The sequence below is a fragment of the Hemibagrus wyckioides genome, linkage group LG10 (genome assembly GCF_019097595.1).
Source record: "Hemibagrus wyckioides isolate EC202008001 linkage group LG10, SWU_Hwy_1.0, whole genome shotgun sequence".
NCBI classification, from domain to species: domain Eukaryota; kingdom Metazoa; phylum Chordata; class Actinopteri; order Siluriformes; family Bagridae; genus Hemibagrus; species Hemibagrus wyckioides.
Window position 1 is genome coordinate 13,717,247 of NC_080719.1, and position 22,373 is coordinate 13,739,619.

Genomic DNA, 22,373 nt, shown 5'->3' on the forward strand with positions numbered 1-22,373 from the left:
ACATGCAGCCCTGAGGGACCTCTATTCAACACCAGCATCTCATACACATTATCTCCTGTGACAGAGATTTCACCGGCTTTCATCTCCCTGGTCCGCCGTGCAGATAAGATGCATATGAAAACACTGAGCTTCTGTGTGAGGTTCGCCCGAGTCAACGCTGGATGAAGAGCAGACTGATGTCCATTAGCGCACGGCCGCACAGACTGATAAACATTTATGAAGACCTCCGCTAAGAGTACGAATTCATTACACTGATGGACGTGCGCACGAAAACACAAAGACACACAACAAACCAGGAGACACTCGTGTATTACGTTTTTTACTGTTAATGTAAATTGCGACCAGGTTATATATATGCGACAGCGTCTATGTGCATGAAGTGATCCTAGAGACAAGTTCAGAATAGTAAAGCTAATTGCAAATTTGACAAAAATAAATAAATAATACTAGTTGCATTTCGACAAATCTTCTGCCATAAACCTTTATTTTATAGTGTGATAATGTCTGTACTTCAAACAGTAATTTTTTAAATAATGTTACTCAAATTGTCTATAGTATTTTCAGTATGTTTTCTTGACTATTTTACCTAGAGATATTAATGCATGCTGTATTTTACCAGATTTTTTACCTGTGACTAGGAAAAAAAAAAACAAGAAAACGCCCCCTCAATACCATAAAATTGGAATTCCTACTTGGAAAAATGGGAAGTTTATATGATTTTAAATAAACATAGATGCTGTGCAGTATTTCAAATATAAACTTCACTTCTTTATGTGAGTTTAAAGTAGCATTCAGTTTAGGTCCAGCAACACTGACAGATTAGTTGATACATTTATAACGGTTCGCTGTTTTGAGAAAACACAACATGATTATAATCACTAATGTTAGCTGGCTAGCTTGTATCAAACACACTTGGTAGCTCGAACACACATGAAGCTTGTGTAATTCCGAGTAAAGTTGAATGCAGGAATAGAATCCTGTTGCAAATAATATACAATACCTAACTGGACCTTGGATGGCTGACGTTCTTCTAAAGCATTACTTTTAAATACTTTGACCTACAAAAGGTAAAAAATATTAACCAAAAGTGCAGTTTGGTTCCTTTAATTCCGAGAGTGCAGTGGAGGAAAATTCGCTCCATGCCGAGGAAATCTGACACTATGGGAGGTCATGGAAAGCTGTTTCTAATCTAAAGATCCTCAGACAGGAAGCTAAAGTAGAACTAAACCAAACAATACACCAACTCAGACGCCATTTTGAGAATGGCAGGGCCAAGGAGACAAATTCAGGCGGTAGACTCAGAGAGAGAGCGAGAGAGAGAGAGAGAGAGAGAGAGAGAGAGAGCGGCAGAACGAGAGAGTAAACATGACATGGAGAAGGAGCAGGTGAATGAGAGACTTAAAGTGACAGGGAGGAAGCGAAGGGGAAAAAAACTCAAGAGGCAGCAAGCGTGAGATAAAAAAGAGAGTGAGTGAGTGAGTGAGTGAGCAAGCAGACAGGGGAGAAGAAAGTGTGTGTGTGTGTGTGGGTGTGCAGTGGAGTGTGGTAGACTGTTCCTCTGTGTAGTGCCTGTCTTGGCCTTATTTGGTAGGGGAGGGTTGGAGTATGAGGCTTCTCCTGTTCTGTTTACTTGGTAGGTCAGAGGCCCAGCACAACGTGCCACTGTAGAGCAAACAGCGCCTCAACTACTATCATCACACACAAACACACACACACACACCATAGAATAGAACACGCACCTGTTCTTATGCATGCACTCAGTCTAAAAGTTCAGTCTATTTGAATAGCTGTGGCTCAAATGCAGTTCTACGCACTATGTAAAGAATAAAACACAATGGGTATGTGGCTCTTACAGAAAAAATGGTAGGGTAAGACACCCAGGTGCTAAGCGGAATTACTATTACCTCCATAAATATGAATTTATTCATTAAACTATGACATACTGTACTTTTTATCCATTTATAATTCAATGCTGTGAAATGTCCATGAAGTTCATTTGTTCCTTTTATCACCCATGTTATAAGCAGCTAATATTTTAGCTTCATATTCTATTCTGAACTCACAATTTCACTCCCAGGACACAACTCTTTAAATGTAGTGCAATTACCTTTATTTTTACTGATTATTTCCTGATTTTTTATGTTTTGGTTAGAAACAGCTAAATAAGAAATACTTGAACCCGGATATTTTTCTCTCGGCTTTATGAGCTGTTTTAATGCAAACAAAGCAAAAATAAGTAAAGTGTCTTGTTAAAGTTGTAAACTGGGGTTACATATTGTTACAGCTTGTGTTGTCACTTTTCTTGGAATTCACTGGATATAATTATGACCAAATAACAAGGTTTTAGCTTGATGGTATTTTTAGACGCTGACCTACTTGTCATTGCAAAAAAAATTGCATACATTTGACGAAAATGTCATGAACTTTCATAAATAATAAGAACAGTGTCTGATTTTTATTAGTGCAGAATGATAGAATCTTGTTTAAGATATATTTTCATTTTCTAGAATCATTGAATGTGTAACTGGATTCAGACTAAGGGCGAGGTCCATACATGCATCCACACCCCACACACCATTAGTCTGTGCCCTATTCCCTCCTCTCGCTGTTTGTGATTATAGTGAAGTCCCGTGGCTTACACAATAGAGAGACTAATCAAAACAAGACCTGGGTGATTCGATGGAAGAAAAGAAATCGCCCACGCTGCACTTTGGCCTCAAATGGCTCGAACAGGACCGGGCACGCCAGAGCACCACCATTCATTTTAATTGTGTGGAATTACCAACGGCACGCTTCACCTGGTTATTAACAGAGCTCATCATCTCCAAAACTGCAGTTATTACTGCCATTGATTTCTGTGTCAACTACATGATCCGAACTTGAAAAAAACAGTCCTGATGTAATGCATTTATTTTCCAGGTTATAAATCATACCTCATTTACAATTATCATCATTGTTTCCCCACTTATCAACCATTTGTTCGGACAAGAATATTGCTAAGTCCTAAACTAGTAGAAATCACATATATTCAGGAGGAGGCTCGCTATGCAGAGAGCATTATGGGGGAATAAAAAGGAACTAAAGTAAGGTAGTAAACATGAAACTGATGCTGAAATGAGTAACTGACTAAGTATTATTCAGTCAGAGCATGGAACATTTTATTTAGGTCTGTTAGTGTTGAAAAGTGAAGTCTTCCATTTTTCAGTATTCCAAGTATATATTTCAGTACTTCCAAGAATGCAAAGCAGCTATATGATGCAAATGAGCTCAGCTAGTTAGTGAGAAACAAGGTGGCAGTGATGGTATTAGCATGAAAAGTTTTGGAAGCAGATTAAGAAGATAACAGAGCTGAACAGAGTAAAGGAATAAAGCACCGCTGCAGCGCTTTATTTAGATAGAATGAAGCGAGGGGTTAAATCCGTTAAATTGAACCGCTATCAGCTGGTAGTACACTGCAGATCAGAGTGTTAACTAAAGTGAACACAGAGCAACATCTCAGTAAAAGAAGTCATATGTTAATAATAAAGATTAATATGCAAGTCATTCAGGGTGAATGTTTCATTTTTCATTTACTGTACATCATTCTGCACCATTACTTTGATACAAGCAATTGTTTCGCTTATCATCATTCGTTTTTAAACCGATATACGTATATGCCGTTTAATGATATCTTTAATAGACAGCATGATAATGGCCAACCTGAGTGAGCAGAGCAGTATCAGTGAGCGTGTGCATTAAAAATGAGAACAAAGAGAGATAAATTGCCCTTTTGACTCATGAGCAATGTGTAGTAACTGGCAAGTGAAAGGCTGGGCAAGCTAGAAAGCATGCGTATCTCAGTTCTCGCAGAAGTAAATTGCTCTCTTTCATGTGCAACAGTTTCACTGCATGGCCTTATTTAGTAGCATTGTGTGGACACAACTGATGACATCTTACTCTTGTTTGTAATGTCCACATTCTCTGGTCAGGCCTTATACTCTTTGTTAATCATGCTGTTTAAATGCATCTTAAAGATGTTTTATCAGGTTGGAAGATGTAGTAGTTCCTCCTCTTAATATTTTCACAGTGCACTTTGAACATCATTATGAATGGTGACATATCCCGGGCTGGCAGTCATGTCAAGTCGTGTTTATAACATAACAACATGGTTTATCACACTTTCTTTTTTCCAGTATGAGTAAATGGGCATGGTTTATCAGACCCATACTCAACACTACTGGTATTGATGTTCAGCGTTTCATGCAAAACAACAATGTTGTTACATTACAGTGTTATAGTTTAGTATCCTTGTGTCTGACAGCGTGACCATTTCCATAAAGATCACAGGCATCCCATAATTTATATCACTAAATGAGAAGTAAGGCAGTTTGAGGAACATGGTGAATAAAGCTGTCTCTCAGATATAATACCGTTATAACATTTTAAATGGTGCTAAAAGCTTAAGCAATTATTGCAATATATTAGAAAATGATGTCACACACACACTCACACTCACACACACACAAACCCAAGCTCTTGGGTCGAAACCCGATTGTAAATATGAACATGAATAAAAAATGATCCTCTTAGGTATGCGACACGCCACTTAATCAGCACCTCTATTACTGCTACCTCTAAAAAGCAATGTGCCTTTGATTCCCAAATACCATGAAATAATATAACCAGGCACAATAAAAAATTCATCACCTCCAGACACGCAAAGCTTCATTTACATTTCTTTAAATACTGCTGTAAATAACTGGAGCGTTGATAATTGAATAACGGTAATTTATTGCCGTTTCTTTATAGTGCGGTACAGATCGGAGGAGGGACTCGAGGGAGGCCCTGAGGGTGCATTAAGCAGCCTGACAGGCACGCCGGCATGCAAACCCGTGCACAATGCCTCAGGCGCTGGCCATAAAGATTAATAGAGCTTGGTTTAATTGTGAGCCTCGTAGGCGAAGAGCTTCGTGTCATGCGGCGCTGATTCCTGCTTATTCCACACAACTGGAGTTAATCCTTTTGTTCAACAAGGTACACACACACACATACTACAGATGATCAGCACACACCTGCCCTGCTCATCGGGGAGGATAACCCTTAATACATGCAGATGCTTAAAAGATTTTCTTTCAAAGCAGTTTTCATGCATTTCATTTGGAGTTTTGGATCTTCATTTGCTTCTTGAGGCAAATCCAAGAACAAATGTGTTAACAGTGCTTAAGCTTGTGTGTTAGAGGTCCAGCTAAAAAAAAAAAACAGTGTATGAGGAAGAAGGAGAAAATGATACTGTGTGTAATTCATGACTCTGAGGTATGGAATTAAGAGTTAAAGCAATCCTCCAACATGAAGATGCTTGCTGAATGTCTAGTGAGTCTGATGCTAAGTTGTTGATTGGTGCTGTATTTCTGTTATTCTCGTTGACATTACTGACAGAAATAGCAGCTCCAATGGTGTTTAACAGCAGAAAAAAATGTAAGCAATCTCCAATATAACGGATAACAAAAAAAGCTGTTCCAACTCACCATTTTGTTTATATCAGTGTTTTAACTCATATTAATGAGAAAGACAATGTGAAAATACTGATGTTACTTCAAACACTGGACTCAAAGTACCAGGATGCAATGCAGCTATATGATGCACTTGAGCTCAGCTAGTTAACAATAACCAAAATGATAAGCCTGATGCTGTTGGTGATGAAATTTGTATGAAAGTTAAAGCTTTGGAAGCTGATCTGTTTGATCAGAGTTGTTAAGAAGGTAAGAGAGCTGGACAGAGTACAGGACTAAAGCACCGCTGCATCGCAACAAGAGGCCAAATCCCACAGTACCACAATCAGTAGGTGCAATGCTAAAGAGGAGAGTGCTATTGAAAATAAAGCAGTAAAAGAAATGTTAATAATAAAGATTAATATGCAAGTCATTCAGGGTCATTTCCTTTGCACCATTACTTTGATACAAGCCTTTGTTTATGGTATCAGCATCTTTCTTAAACCCATATGTGTGCCGTTACAATTTATCCCTACATACATCCAGATAAGCCCCAGGCTCTTTGCTCCTAAAGTTATTATCCTTCACAATATGCTCACTGTGGCTGTAGATTCAGCTGCTGTATTCATTCTCACCACCAAAAATGTGTTCGTATAGCTTTTTCTCCCAGAAGCAACCCCTTCTCTCTCTCTCTCTCTTTCTCTCTCTCTCCCTCTCTCTCTCTCTCTATCTCACACACATACACACACACACACTTCTACTACTAACTACATCTATCAGCACTTTGGTATGGATGATGTAAGCCTAAGGCCTCCACTGAACCATACGGCACCATGTATCAGTCTCTTCAGCTCTGTAAAACCACGCCGATGGACTCAGACATGGGGAAATGTCTTGTGTTTATGATGAGCATGTCAATCTCAGAGGCACAGCAGACCTCTGTGACATCCTAGGCCTGAACATTGACTGACTTTATAGGCAAGTGGCAGTAAAGGTAATAACAGGGTAGGTATAGATGGTAGGTAATCTGACTGGATCACTGGAGGAGGAGACATAATTACAGAGACGACATACCAGCTATTCAGGTAAAGACATCCTCTAAGTATGAGTTGCTTTAAATGTCATATATCAGTACTGCAGGCCCCTGATCTCATTTCAAAGGGCGTGACAGTTGTTTCCCCCGTTAATAAATCTCTTTGTATGTCATGGTTCGCTTTGTATAAGTATTCATCACCTCTTGAACTTTTCCACATTTTCTAATGCTTTACAACCTAAAAGTGAAAAGGACTTACTTGTAATTATATGTAATAAATCTACGCAAAAATCAACATCATTTGCAAAGTTATCTAAGACTGAAAAAAGGCCAGAAAAAAAATTAATTGGGGTTTAAAAAAATATTCTAAACTTTGACCATTCCGCAAAATGCCATTAATTTCATTGCTAAAAATGTAAAGAATATGACACAAATGTGACTGACGTCCTAGAGGAGACAATAAATAAATAAATACATAAATAAATAAATAAATAAATAAATAAATAAATAAATAAATAAATAAATAAAAGGAGGAAAAAGAGAGAGAGAAAACTCCCATCATGACTACACCACCACCACGCTTTAGTGTGGCAAATGTTTTCAGCATGATATTTACTTAAAGTACAAGAAAGTACAAAAATTTGCTAAGTACATAACAAACATTTCATTTTTTCAGCAAATATTTCACCAATATTCAAATCATGAACATTTTAGAGGCAGCCATTTTGGATAACTGGAATTTTTTCCTCGGCACAGTTCGGATCACTCTGCCCTTAGGCTGTGCCTCTTTAGGTATGAAGATGGAATAGTACCGGGAAGAAGGAAATGATGTGGATTATTATTTAATTTCACTCTAAATGTAAAAAAAAAGCACTCCACCCATTCTATTTGATAAAAGTCTTAACTAAACAATGAGCTCCATTAGCTGAATGTCTTTTTAAGCAGGTTTATGGACATTTGAAAGTGTATTTGCAGAAAAAAATTACATTAGCAAAGCTAAAGGAGAAAATGTTGGACACGTCCTGGCTAATCAGGGACATCTGGAGTAGGTAGAAAAGTAGTCTTCTGTTTCATTTAAGTCCTTGTGGATAAAAGTATAAGGCAGATGTATTCATGTCTATGTAAATAATATTAAATCAGTTCATATAAACAGAAAAATATGCTTTTTGCTTTGTGAACTTTTTAAAAATAAAGAAATTTGATGGTAACCTCCAGACTGCTTGGATTAAAAATGTACCTAATTATGTGTGATTTATAAAATGTGGCCAGTATGGGTGACTGAGAATAGGCAGAAATATCAAATACATGAAGCGTGTCTGGTTTAGACCGTAATCCACTGCTCTTACCTCTCTGTTGTTTTTAAAGGCTCTGTAGCTTCATTCTTCAGCTCTTCTCTTCAGCGTCTCTTTTTCTTCCGTCTTGCCCGAGTTGCCTGCACCTTGAGAAGAGCAGAGAATGAAAGAGAAACGTATGAAGAGGATTACCAAATGATGCATAGATCTCTAGAGCCAAACTTCAACGTGATGAATGCGCTCTAGAGTGACCAAGTGCTCTGATTACAGAAGAAGACAAGAGCAAATCTGCATTAAACGCTGCACCATTTTTCAAACTGTTGCAATCATGTATCCTTTACTTCAAGGGTTCTCAAACTTTTTGTAACCAGCGAGCTTTTTTTACTTTAACTTCCATGAACCTCCTCAGCCGAGATTTATTTCATTTTCATTCATCTTTTTTCATTATTTCACAATTATTTACATGAATTAAATTATTTAAGTGTGTAATAACAGGAAAGGTTAACCTTCCCTTTCCTTCCCTTTCCTTCCTTCCTGACATGAATTTTAAACAGATAACATTTAAGAATGCCTTTGACAAGAGAAGAACGCATTGAATAATTCTCATGGCTGGATCTGGAATCTGGATTAGGAATCTGTCTGTGATCCACTTCAACAGGAAACACATTCGAAGTACAATTACATGCATTACACCAGACGTGTTAACGCCAGTTCACGAGCCAGAAACACGACAAGTAACGGAAATCGTGTGGAGGATGTTTTGTAAGTTAAACTTAAGTTAAAGGCAAAAAAGTCATCACTTTCCCTATGTATGAAGACTTCTGTGACATAGTGTATTGAAGCTATAGAGCTTTCTATTCCTGAACACACTAGATCAACGTTTACATAATTCATACTCTGCGTCTCTCTGTGATTCATTGAGGTTTGGCTTAAACCCAGTCAATGAAATAGATATTTAAAATATGCATATACTTAATTCACACACAGACACAGAAAAAAGTATAGCCTGAAGTTGTACTATATATTTATTATATTTTACCATAAGTCTATCATATTTTTCTATGATTAATTTTATTCTATTTTTTATACTCACGATTTCACTACCTTACATCATGTGTATATAATATAATATGTATGTATCACATAACAACCTTGAACCTTAAAGTGAACAATGAAACTGGATAAATCCTGTAAGAACTCAATATTCAATAACAGGTCTGGGAAATGTGCAAATGTACTTTGTTGTAACATATTATTCTGGGGTATTTTATACTTTACTTGAGTATTACTGAAATCTAAAACTCTTGAAAACTTGAAAACTTCTTTTAACTCCTTACATTTCCATTTAGACCATCAAAGTACTGATTCCAAATATGAAACATCTCTCATTAAGCCTGTGATATTGTACTCTATATATCAGTTGAATTGACTCAATTTAGCATCCATTCATTTCAAGTTCCATTTAGATGAAAATCATCCACATTTGTCAGTTTAAACTTTTCCTGAGCTCAGTTGGCAGCAATTTTCTCTTATTTGATAAAATGAATTGTATTATTGAATAATTATATTATATTATATTATATTATATTATATTATATTATATTATATTATATTATATTATATTATATTATATTATATTATATTATATCATATTATATTATATTATATATTAACTTTTTTTTTTTTAATAAAGTTAGCCTGGTTTTCTTTGCTAATACCAGCTAGACCAGCATTAATTACTGTTAATTAGCGACTGCAAATTGGCTGTGTGGCAAATCAAATTCTAGCTCCTGGTAAATATTGGTTATTTACATAGCTAAATGATGCTTTCAAGCTAAATGGGTTAGTTTTTAGCTTAAATGCAATAAAGGTTTTAGATAAGTAATACTAATAACATTTTAATGTTAAATACCTGAGAATATGTAAAAGTAGCTAATATCTAATTAGCATAACTATGTAACTTTCATTAAAGTACATTTTTAACTGTCAAAGATTGTGTTAAGATTTTTATAACAGCATAATTTTGCAGTATTTAGCCTGCATCACAAAAAAAAACCGTCTCCCTGGCTATGGTTCACTGACCACAAAAAAATGTCTTATGCTTGTACACGACGTGAAGAAAAGTGAATGTGTTTTGCTTTTTTTTTAAAACCAGACATCAGCTACTGAATATTAGCATTGTGAAGTTAAAGTCATGTTTGTTCTGCTATATCTAGATGTTTCACACTCCAGAGATGCTCCCTCATCAAACTCATTCCTGTCTTCCTTCTTTCTTCCCAGGAATCTCTTGGGGAATGGTTTCCACGACAACCAGCCCGGACACGATTCCTCTTCCTGGCAGGGTTCTCTAATTCGAGCCTAGCCAATCATAACAGCTAACGGCTGAGAGCAATCCCTGAGGGCTGTGGGGCTGCACTGCGTCCTTATAAGCCTCTTTGCCAAGTGCCTTGTCCTGGGAATATGTCTAATGTACAGCAATTTACTCCACACACACACACACACATCGTTCCTGTCTATCACATTCTCTATTGGTGCTAATTCTAACCATGCTAGTGGATGTTATGTGCTCTGAGTCATTGCAATGCTTTATTATATAACATGGACCCTACAGGACAGCACTCTGCTAATGCTAACACCAATCCCAGACTAACAAAAGGTTCTCTCTGTCAACACAATATCACACATCTTAGGTGAAGTTTGAATAGTGCCATATGATGTGCAAGTAATCCACATAAAGTGTCATTTACAGCAAGTAAAGATTCGATAATCAGATGGTTACATAACTAATATGCTAATGCTAACTTCAAAGAAGAATGCAGTCAGAAAGCTATCAATAGCTGCACGATGGATTATATAACACGGGTGGAGCATTGAATCCTGTTTCCCTCTCAACACCCAAGTAAAAGACCAATCACGTTTGTTTTCTCACGGCTTCAAACATGTTGGAGTGGAAAGCAAGCACTGTAGCGACAGATGGCAAAGCATCATGGGGTATGGTAAATTGGGAGATGGTGGATCTGTGATGAACCAGTACTCCAAAAGCCTTGCTACTATGAACAGCCGCTCTTGGGAAATTAGATAAGAAAAACGGTGTTGCTTCACCAATGTGGCTTTTGAATACTGGACTAAATTATGATTTATTCCGCTTTTTGATTTAGTGCCCCAAAGCTTCTAATTGTCTATAATTATAAATTGCAAACCATCCATATGGCACACACTTCATTCAGAGTGCCACAGAACTCATTTTAAACTATTACAAATAATCTGAAATGAGTAATGAATTGTTTAGTATGTTTTTTATATAACATTTCACAGACTTTTGACACAAAACATTCAACTATCAAATTCATGTGCTCATTGCAACATTTCCCCAGAACAAAACACCAGACTATGAGGAATAGTCATGACTGCAAAACTTTAAGTCCAGGGGGTGGAGCTACATCTGATCCAACTCTACTTTTAAGCCTAACCCCTAAGCCCTTACTTCTACCCCATAGAATAACACATGCAATAACATATCAAACACTTACATCCAGCCTGCAACACACTCAATCCCTCAGATCTGTTTGTTCTGCACTGAGGGATATTTAGACCATGTACAATGAACAATTATCCCAACTCTCTGAACCTGGCATCTCTTTGAGGTCTTTATATCACAGTGCTGTTGAAGGTTTGATTTGATTGTCTTGGAAATTTTCTATAAAAGCGGACAGTAGTTCCGGCTGCAAGGCAAATCACAGGTCTATATTAATGCACTTATTCGGATACATTAGTAAATTACCCAGTACCTCCTACTTCACTCCACTCCACTCCTCCACTCCACTCACACACACACACACACATATGAACACAAAATGCAGGAACTTGCAGTTATTTATAACCAATCAAATTCCCCAAATGTCTTCTAAACATCAAATGAGCTAACTCTACTCTGGTTATTAACTACAAGAGAGAGATTAAATATAGACTGGTGAGGGAATGACTGTTTATAACCGCTATAAATACTATAAGTGAAAACTAGGCCTAGTTTCCTAAATGGGTAAAATGTATGAAATGTCATTCAATAATAAGAATGCCAAATAAATATGGCATGCCACAATGTTCAATAAATAATAGCTAATTTATTATTAATAACATTAATTATACAATAAACAATTTGTATAAAATGGCTGTTGGTCACATAAGTGGTCATGTTAATATTATTCATAATTTGTCCACTGTTCAATGTAGTTATGGTAACAATAAGCTTTGGTTGCTAAGCAACATACAGGGCAAAGATTAGGGCATTCAGTGGACGGAACTATGACTTCATTCTGGAACATTAATACAGAATTCAATTAATGTGATGAGGTCGCAGGGGTAATTGAACAGTTGTAAAGCATTTCCCTTCTCGTGGTCTGATATAGCTGCCATATGACTCTGATTAGTAAAAAAAAAAAAAGAAAAATCTGCCATGTTCTTAGATGGCACACGGATTGCCAGCAATTCACTCTTCAGATTTTGGGCCATAAAAGCGATACTACAACATGACCACTTGTTTGGCCTGCACCAACATCCATTTCACACAGGGATGCTAGTAAATGGGTTAGAATATAAAAAACGGATTTGAAAACAAATCCTTCGTTAAGGCGTGACGGTGACACTGCAGGCGAGGATATGAGTCAGAAGCCAAGACTTTGGGTAACATACGAATGGCATGAACGCTTCGTTATCATGCCGGATGCACGACGCTCAGTCACGGCCAGGTTGCACATATGGAATTACGTTAAGCTAATTTCTAGCAACACTTTGTAGCGCAGGCTTACTGGCAGTTACAGCACTACAGATTTCACACAGCAATTTACCAGAAGACGATAGTGGGCGTCGACTCGGAGAACAAATGCCAAGTACTGTGAACGCAGGCCTACAAAGCGCAACAATGTTAAACCACAGGGAAGTGATCATCTGCCTGCACTTAGAGAGACAGACATGAAGCCACAGTCCAGTTGTCTAACACACGCCGCCAATACACTCTACTAATTCATTGTTCTCTTGAGCCGACGCTTCCCAAAACGCATCACTCGGCTTGTAAATTTCTCTCTGGCTCCAGCCGCTCTGACTCAGACTTGCATTAGCGACAATGTTCAGTGCAGATAAGTGCAAAAGCACTCATTATTTAAGCAGCAGCTCTCTGGAAAGACTGAATAATAATCACCACAATGGGTCAGGGTCAAAATGAATCTGGAGGGCCTACAATAAAAGGGAACTGAAAAAGCTGAATGATTGAAATGAATAATTTGAAGATATTAAATACACCACACTGACAACAGCCAACAGTACCAGAGTAACTCTATAGTTACATTGCATTTTATTTCTTCACCACATGTTTTTTTTTTTCTCCCTCCAAGTCATACACAATGTAGTCCAAGGCTCCTGTCCAAAAGTTATGGAACATGAGAACCTTCTCATTGCGGTTTTCTAAAGCCACGGCATAGAAATAACATTAATGCTGTCTATTTGGTAAATATAATAATTTATACCACAGCACTTTTTGATTCTGATTGGTCAGACGTTATGTAATTTTATGTAAATGACTATCAGACAACTATATTAATGTACTCATTCTAATATGTTATGATTTCTGCAATAACAACTTACACAGGGACTTCTGCTTTTCTGGTTTCTGACATTTTCACATTTAAAGAAGGAGCTGTAACTTTTTTTTGCAATGTTTTACAGTGTCTGACAAGATAGGTTTATGGTGCGTGTTAACAGGGAGAAAAAGAGAAGCAAAGGCTATTTATAGCTGCTATAATGTAAGTGATAACATGAGCTATCTTGTTTCCAAAGCATTAAATGTAACTATAAATAGATAAAAAAAAGTTGTGTCATTCTTTAATAAATAAAAAAAAAAAGTTTGTGTTGTTCTACCACATCACACCAGCCTATCATTGATTAGTCTCCTAAAACAGCATGCTCCCATTTGTTTTATTAGTTGAATAATCATGATTCTATTAAGCATGAAGCATAACCACATCGTTTATTTACCTTACTGTAAATGATGACAAGTTACTCCAATAATATTGAGAATCAAATTTGGATAAGGAATTAAGCTCGGCTTTAATGACCAGTGTCCTTCAGTGACACTGTATCAGCTCACTAGCACAAGGCCACATCTGTGTTCAGGCTACCAGACTGGGCCTGGCGGATTAATTATGATAAATCATTCACATACACACATACACACTCAATTATGACTTCCTCTTATAGCCAAGCTGCTCTTCATTGTTAGTGAAGGGTTTTTTTAAGTTCACAGACTGTTCACTGATTGGCGAAGTCAACAGTATCGCCATTAGACTTCTCTTTTACTGTAAATCTGTGGACGACCTCCAGAGATATTAAGAACGTCGGAAATCAGCCGTTGTAGCTTTTTCAATTTGCCAAATATGTGCGGGATATTAGTTAGCGGTGCATATAATCACCTATAATCACTGTTTATCCACTCATGGGAGGAGTGGAACTTTCATTACCACAGGTTGGATTTGGAAAAAAAAATATTTTTTAAATCTAAAATATCTGCTTTGAAAGGATTTGGACTTTGACCTCCAGAGGACTGGGGCAAGTCTCGGATTGCAAAGCTCGGATCATCCTCTTTAATCCCCACTCATTAAGGATGAACTGCATGATAAAGCACTAGCAAAGTCCAGGAGCTGGAAAAAAAATAAAAAATCCCCACTGTGGATAAGTGGCAGCTTTGATGGCAAATTTAATAAATTACTGCTGATCAGTGCTTAGGCATATGCATTAACATGTAATGCTGATTACATTGGTTATGTGTGTTCAGTGGGAAAAAAGTGTTCGAAATGTTAATTACGGACAGTGGGAGGCTTTTACTGAAATGAAAATCAGAAGGGGTTTAATATTTTTGCAGTGGATCACAAGCATTGTCCAAAAATTTATACACTTTTATCTTTGATATCAAACATGTTTGCTTCTTTAGCAGCGTTGGATTAAAATGATTAATGAATATGTTTTAAGTGTACCCACACACACACACACACACACATACATCTTTTTTTTTCTCTTTTTTCTTTTTCTCTCTTTTTTGTTTCTGCACCCCGCTGCTCTGTCTCTTTTCAGACATTTTCTTGTTGGATGCTTTTGCACTTTTAACTGTCGTTGTCTGTTCATTACACAGTGATGTTGTCTCCCACTGGACCACACCACTGATTTTTATAGAAAATGCAGTTATTTTACAACATCCATTTATTCCTAATGGCATGCATGTTTGTGCATGTGGGCAAATGTCAACTGTTCGACTTTGGTTGGACATTTGGCTAATCCTTATAAGAAAAAAAAATGCAGCTTAAAAATAGAGCTTGGTTCCTCTGGTGAATGTTGGCACCTAGTACTGTTAGACATTTCTATTTTGCTAGGACATAAAGTTTCAAGTTAGACAACATTTGCCTAATCTATTCCTTCACTCTAGAGTCTCGGAAATAGCGTGAAATGTCATGAACGTTCTCCATGCTCTGTTTAGAACAACTTCAATAAAGATGTCGGCATTCAAACCTTCTCCCATGTCCCACAGCACGTTATTCAAGCAAACTGTTTTGTTCTGATTGCTCTGTTCACCCGCTGAGGCTCATGGTGTGACCTTCAGGTACGCAGAGACAGGCGAGACCTTCCACATCCGCTTCTCCTCCTCAGCTGAAACAAAAATAACTCTCACTCTCCCCGCAGAGAGGACGTCTTAAATAAATTACCGCTACGCTATCCTCCAATGATGTGATCTTTGTTCCTGAGCAAATTAAAAATTTAAACCCATTTAGCAAGGTGCACAGAGTAACTTGAAACAGTGCCGTTGACAGCCATGATAATCCGCCAGAACCTTGACTTTGGCTCTTTGCAGGCGTCCTCTGAAACTGGAAGTAACAGAGAAAGAACACACGGCAGCTAATGTATTTATGCTCATGTATTTTTAAACTGATCATAAAGTCTGACTTGGGGTTTGCAGAAAATTCTTTGAAATGACATAAATAGTCAGTGAATGCTCTTTCATATCATTATGTCAAACTATTCTGTAAATATAAGACACCTTACACAAAACGTACTTTCAGAAGGTGTCATTTTTTTAGAACAGCAGCTCTGACAATAGAGCAAATACAGGTTTAAATTAATGCACTCGTTCTAGCATGTTCTTGTTTCCATGGTAACAACTTAGACAGGAACTTGTATGGTAGACACTCCAGCTAAACGGATTAAAAATCATGTGTAATCAGTGACATGATGTTTTCTCTGATTAGATGCTTATTTTTGGAAAGTGAGAGGTAAATCTGTAACTTTTTAAATTTGTTTTCCGTAACATGACAATCTACATCTTATTAATTTCGAGAGAGAGAGGAGGAACGGCTGGTCATAGAACGACTGTTTATAGCTGCTATAACGTAAGTGATAACAGGAACTAGGTTTTTTATTATTTTTTCTGAAGTTTCTGAAGACTATGAATATGACTATAAATGATTAAATATGGAAAATCCTATTTTTTATTTTACATTTTTCTAGTTCATATAATCATCTCCATTCTACTCAATGCGAATGTTCTAGTGCTTAATGAGTAACAGCATTCCTCTAAAAAAAAAATCTCATTTGTTTAAAATTCTAACTTATGTCAAATTTTAGGGTTTTCTTTTGACTCACCCTCAAAAATAAATACTGTCACAGTTTGGAAACTTGCTGTGGTATAAGACTAGGCATGCAGTTATAGAAACAAGGTTTAGAAAACTTATAAGTAACTCTGCATTGCGTAGCATCATACTCAATCGTCGATGAATTTCCAAAAAGCATAATTACTTGTACTGTCATCTTCTATTATCAGATATCAATGTTACACACACTGTCAAGGAAAGCTTTTATCCAGGTGTACTTCATCATTTAGGGAAAAAAAAATAGTAAATATGAGTCAGTAAAAATGAAACACAGACATATCAGAATTAAAGTGAAAGTGCTGTGTACAAAGAGGATATGCCAAGCAGATGAATATCGTCAGTTAGTCAGACAGCAAAGTGAAGTGAGACTACACAAAAATGAGCGAGTCATCTGGTACGACAGTAAGAGTGCAATGCTTTAGGCCTCATGAGATGCGTGTTGGTACGAGTATCATTTCTGTCATACACCTGTTATGAGTGACAAAAGAAGAACCTGTAATGAATTGGAGATAGTTTTGCTTGTCTGAACCAGCTATTATTATTCCTTTCAGATCCCTTTCTTCTTCAGGCTTCTATCGCAGAAAACTAATTAGAAAAGAGTAGGGAAAAAAAAACTCATTATAAAAATTAAATCTTTCTCAGATAATGCGTCCTTCTCAGTAAATAGTTACCTGAATAAATGAGATTCAGCAGGAACTATATGACAAACCTTTTGTCCTCTGACCTTTGTTAATTAATCCATTATTCCAGATTCCATTATTTCGTCCCCAAAAATAGCATCGAATCTGAACCTGCAGGTATGATACAGCATCACACGGCCATGGGAAGACTCTTCCCCTTCCTGCTTAATGTAAAAGCCTCTCTATGATCCATCAGCCTTGACCTTGATGGTGGCCCCGATAACTAAAAGCATGCTTGAGTGGCCGGGTTGAGATACGGCTGCTGTGTAGGGCGTCAGCTCGCGATGCTATCTCTCAGAGAGTGACAGCTCGTTCTCATCATTCTGAGAAAGAAAGGCTGAAATAGAGACGAATTAAGAGAAGAAGAGAGACAGAGAGAAAGAAAGAGACAGAGGTCCTCCTGTGGCCAGGGTCAGCAGAAGGCGCTTCTCTTCTCTTGGACTGCTGGATTAAACTAATCAAAACATGAATCCGACTGACAGCCCTGAAGGCAACCCTGATGGCCCCTTTACCTCCTCTGAGGGGATAATGAGGACCAGGAGGCTTGCAGATGTGTTTCCCACACCCTTACTTACCCCATTGATCACAGAAAAAGGGCTAATATTGGAGACTTCTACTTCTTCAGACAGCCAATCAAGGCCACATGTCATTTATTTATTTATTTTTACCATACCGGGGGATGTTTAGCAGTCACATCGGGGTAACAGACTGCCTGTAGTATAGGGGTATTTTCTCCTGTTACCTATGAAGAAATTGTTCTCCATAGAAAATGTAAGAAAATAACGCAAAATTACACTATTTCTGTAGAAGGCTAGGGAATATTGTAACCCTTAATAAGCTCAAGCCAGGAACTTAGCAAAATACCAACCTAGCAATCTGAACAACCTAAGGTGGAAAAAATGACCGTAAATGCAGGGCTAATCTCCAGATTGTAGGACATACAGCTGGTCCTTTCACTAAACTTGATTTTTTTCCCACAATTTGCCAAATGTAAATAGACAAATTACATTCATAAATAAACAGAATGAATAAAACACTTGGGGACATGCTCTTACATGGAAGTAATCATGTGATGCAAGGCAACATTATTGTTTCTCCTGGAAAAAAAACACCTGAAATGTAAATTTTCCATCTAGGGAGACTGAGGCCAATTATCGGGGTGGATTGGCCACCCAGAGCTCATGTTGCAAAGCCATATGCAAAAATTGTGTAGCACCACAGCAGTAAAGCAAGTTTTACAGAACCATCTGGAAGGAAACAGACCTGGTGCCTCATTTAATGCTAACACACTAAACTTTTCTCTCCTCCACTATTATTCTTGTATTCAGTGCAGTAGGTATCATGGCATATTAAATGAAATCCTCAGTCTAAAAGGGATTTGAAAGTGCGATTAGCCACAAAAGTGGTGCAAATTAGCATTTCCTTCAACAAGGATCAAACCTGTAAGCATACTAGGAATCAGATCTTCATATCACAGTGTGAAAACAGAATAAAAACTCAGGAGAGCAGGAGTGATAGAGGTGTAATCTGGATGGAGTAAACAAATAATAATAATAAAAAAAAACATGTACAGGAATTACTTCTCCATCTGTCTGAGCTGAATGCTGATGCCACAGCGTAGCAAACTCTTGCGTCAGTAAATCCAGCAATCATAGTTCACAATATGGGTTAGATCATTAGGAGTGAGACTGAGCTTTTCTCACACACTGCCTCACCATGAGCCGTCATCCGAGCACACACTCTCCCACACTGATTGAAATGGAGACTTTAGCGCGCAACGGCTAACTTCAGCTCAGCTTTTTCATTCATTCACATATTGATTAGCATGGCTTTACTCTGCAAGGCCCTTTCAATTACTTATTACTCAAAAAAGTGGACACAAAACCACAACACACTCACTGCTGTTTACTTTTTCATTGGCCTTTATGGAGTGATCATTAGCTTTGATAGCGCTCTCTCAGGAACGTTCATCATGTGCATGAATAAACACTAACTAAAGAGCAAGCAGATTATCTGATCTCCCAAAAGCCCTCCAGTGTCGAATCGATCCTGAAAGATTTTCTCCTTGATAAAAATAAAAAACATGCAGGACACAATGTGGTTAGATTTTATTTATATTTTCTCTATTACTAACCACTGCTATTCTGTTTTCATCTAAAGGACTGGAAAAGACCCTGTACTGTAATCTGATCATTTTAATCTAAGAAGGAACAAGTCTTATTATAATAAAATACTATAGCTAAAGAAGCAGATATATGGATAAATATGCTGTATATCTGTTTGCTTTGTGCACAACTCATTCATATTAATCACTTGACCTAAAAACCCCAAAACAAAACAAAACAAAACATGTTTTTCCCATAGTTGTTAAAATGGCATTTGTTAATGACATTTACACTCCTGTGGGTGAAAAAAACACAATCTAACCCCACCCTTGAATACTATCAAGCGAAAAAAAAAAAAAAAAACGCCTGTAATGACAACCTGAAATCAATCCCACCATCATCCCTCCACCCCACCCTGCTGTGCAATATTCATCAGCATCAATCAAAGAATCAATATATGGAATTTTTCCATCCAAATTGAATTGTATTGACCAGCTCTCAAGCGCCCATACTTGACTACACCACATAAGCACATATGAATACATGTATTAACCTCCATGCACTGCTGATGAAAAACATTTGTCCTGTTATTTTAGAAACTTCATGTGCTTACCTGGAACCTTGGCTACATCTATACACTGAAGTATTACTAAAACCTTTTACCTTCTTTACTCTTTCTTCTCTCACCACTTTTGTGTGAAACTCCTGAGCCTGTTTCACTGCATAGAGATAAAACAGGCATTATGAATTCCATTGTTGTTAATGATATATAATGACTGTATCTTCGGTACCTATAATTTTAAATACCCGTCAGAAAATGCATAGCTATAAGAAAAGCCACCTAGTCTTAAACCACAAAACCACCAACCACAAGACCACCTGGCTACTCCAGACAAAACAAAAGTGAAAAAAAGAAAAAAGGTCAGGCTCAGTGATAAACAAAGTGGCATTAGCAAGACTCCTCAAGACTTGAAAGAAAAGAGCATTTTAACAAACATTCTTTATCAAACTTCTTTCTTCATCAAACACCACCATTCTTATCATCAAACACCATCAGATTCCATCAAACACAACCATTTTACCATCAAATACCATCAGTTTCTATGAAACACCATCAGATTCCATCAAACACTACCATTCTTACCATCAAACACCATCAGATTCCATCAAACACTACCTACCATCAAACACCATCAGTTTCCATCAAACACCACAATATTACCATCAAACACCATCAGTTTCCATCAAACACCACCATTCCTACCATCAAACACCATCAGTTTCCATCAAAGGTCAACATTCTTGCCATCAAATACCATCAGTTTTGTTACTATCAAACATTAATATTGTTCAAATACCAACATTTTCCAACAATCTCCAAATTTTTTTAACATTAACCAGAAATATTCTTCACGAAACACCAGTCTCTGTCAACCCCCAACAGTTCCAATTAAACACCATCAATCACAAATATTCCACTAAATACCAACAAATTTCATCAAACACCAACATTCTCAAAATCAAATACTAACAGTGTTCATTAAATACTAACATTCATCAACAAATACCAAAATTCTTTAGGACTGACACTGGAGATTACTTGTAAATGTTAAATGAACAACTCCTTACAGAAACATTAACAGTTATAGAATTTCCTTTGCTAAATACACTTAATAAAAAACATTTAATTATTGGTCTTAGATTATATATCGTACTCCATATGTCCATGTCCCTGTGAATAGGCTATGAATAATTTACTGTTGATAAGCAAAAGCCTATTAGAAGGAACATATTGTGCTCATCTTAGGTAACTGTACATTTCATTCTCCTTCATACTCGTCTTAAAATAGCACATTTTACAGAGAATCCAACTTTCAGCTTTACTGAAAGTACAAAAATACCTGAGTCTGGTAGTTAATTAAGTGTTTTTTCCTCACTACACATCTCTAAAGATGTGCATCACTTACCCATCAATCTCGATAAGCTCAAACCTGAAAGAGCGCAGAGTAAAAGTGCTTTCAAAGATGAGCAGAAAGGCAGCGGCCATTACCATAAGTGGGATGCAACTCATCTAAATTCAATTTCCAGCATTTCAAACGAGCAACGTGTAAAACGAGGCATTTATGTGGATTGATCTTCTCTCTGTATATCTTGTCCAGTCGTGCTTATTTGTACTCCTCAGTAGTGGTAATCATTCCTACTTGGCTCCTCTCTCACCTCTTGTCAAAAGTAGAAATATATGGCGCTTATCTCCACAACATTGACATCCTGCTAAAATATATAGCACTGCTATAGGATTCCTGCTCATCCATCATCGTATTTCCATCCTATTTGTCACTCATATGAATTCACAGATGCAATCGATAACGACTTAACAAATGCCGCCACACGTGTTTGTCAATAGTTGACACATCTATCTGTGTGATTTTAGAACACACTACAGGATATAAAGTCAACACAAAGGAGTGCATTAAACACCCAGTGTGACACTTTGAAGGTATGGAAGTCCTTGGGCGACTAGGCCACACGCTGGATTAATCCAAGATGGAGTGTTATGACCAAGTCTTGCACCGCTGACACCAAGTCCCCCAACATTGTTCGCATGATTTACTTTTCTTTGGCCTCATAAAAACCTCTTGGAAAATTGGGATTATACAGCAAGTGATTGTTAGCAAAACATAAGGAATACAAAATCATTAATCAGAAAGCTCAGATTGGACCATATGCCTTCATCCTTACATACTACAATTGATCACATAACACTTATGGCTTATTTTTATGTTGGCACCCAAAGCCTGCCTTCTCTTTCCAACAAGCACAGATAATCTGGATAGTTTTCTTACCTGGTATGTATGATAAGATTGACATTTTGGTTATTGTTATCATACTAGGATACTGCATACTTCTCTGTCCCTAGCTACAAACTCCAGCTTCTCATGGGAAGCCACAGACGTTCCCAAGTCAACAGGTCCTTGGTATACATTACTGGGTCAATATCCAGCTCAGTCATTAAGATGTTGGACTACTGATCGGAAGGTTGTGAGTTCAAATCGAAAGACTGACCAAGTTCCCACTACTGACAGCTGGAGCAAGGCCCTTAACCCTCAA

The 22,373-nt window shown here is 37.3% G+C and overlaps 1 protein-coding gene across 10 annotated transcripts in view; it reads right to left on the minus strand.

Annotated features, from left to right (window-relative positions):
* ptprsa (protein tyrosine phosphatase receptor type Sa) overlaps positions 1-22,373 on the minus strand; it is a 214,242-nt gene that overhangs the window by 166,673 nt on the left and 25,196 nt on the right. For 9 of the 10 annotated variants that reach the window (XM_058400389.1, XM_058400388.1, XM_058400390.1 and 6 more), the window contains exon 2: positions 7,848-7,939. The gene's annotated coding sequence lies outside the window, so the exon portion shown is untranslated. The remainder of the gene's footprint in view (positions 1-7,847; positions 7,940-22,373) is intronic. The other variant, XM_058400387.1, reaches the window with a different exon arrangement.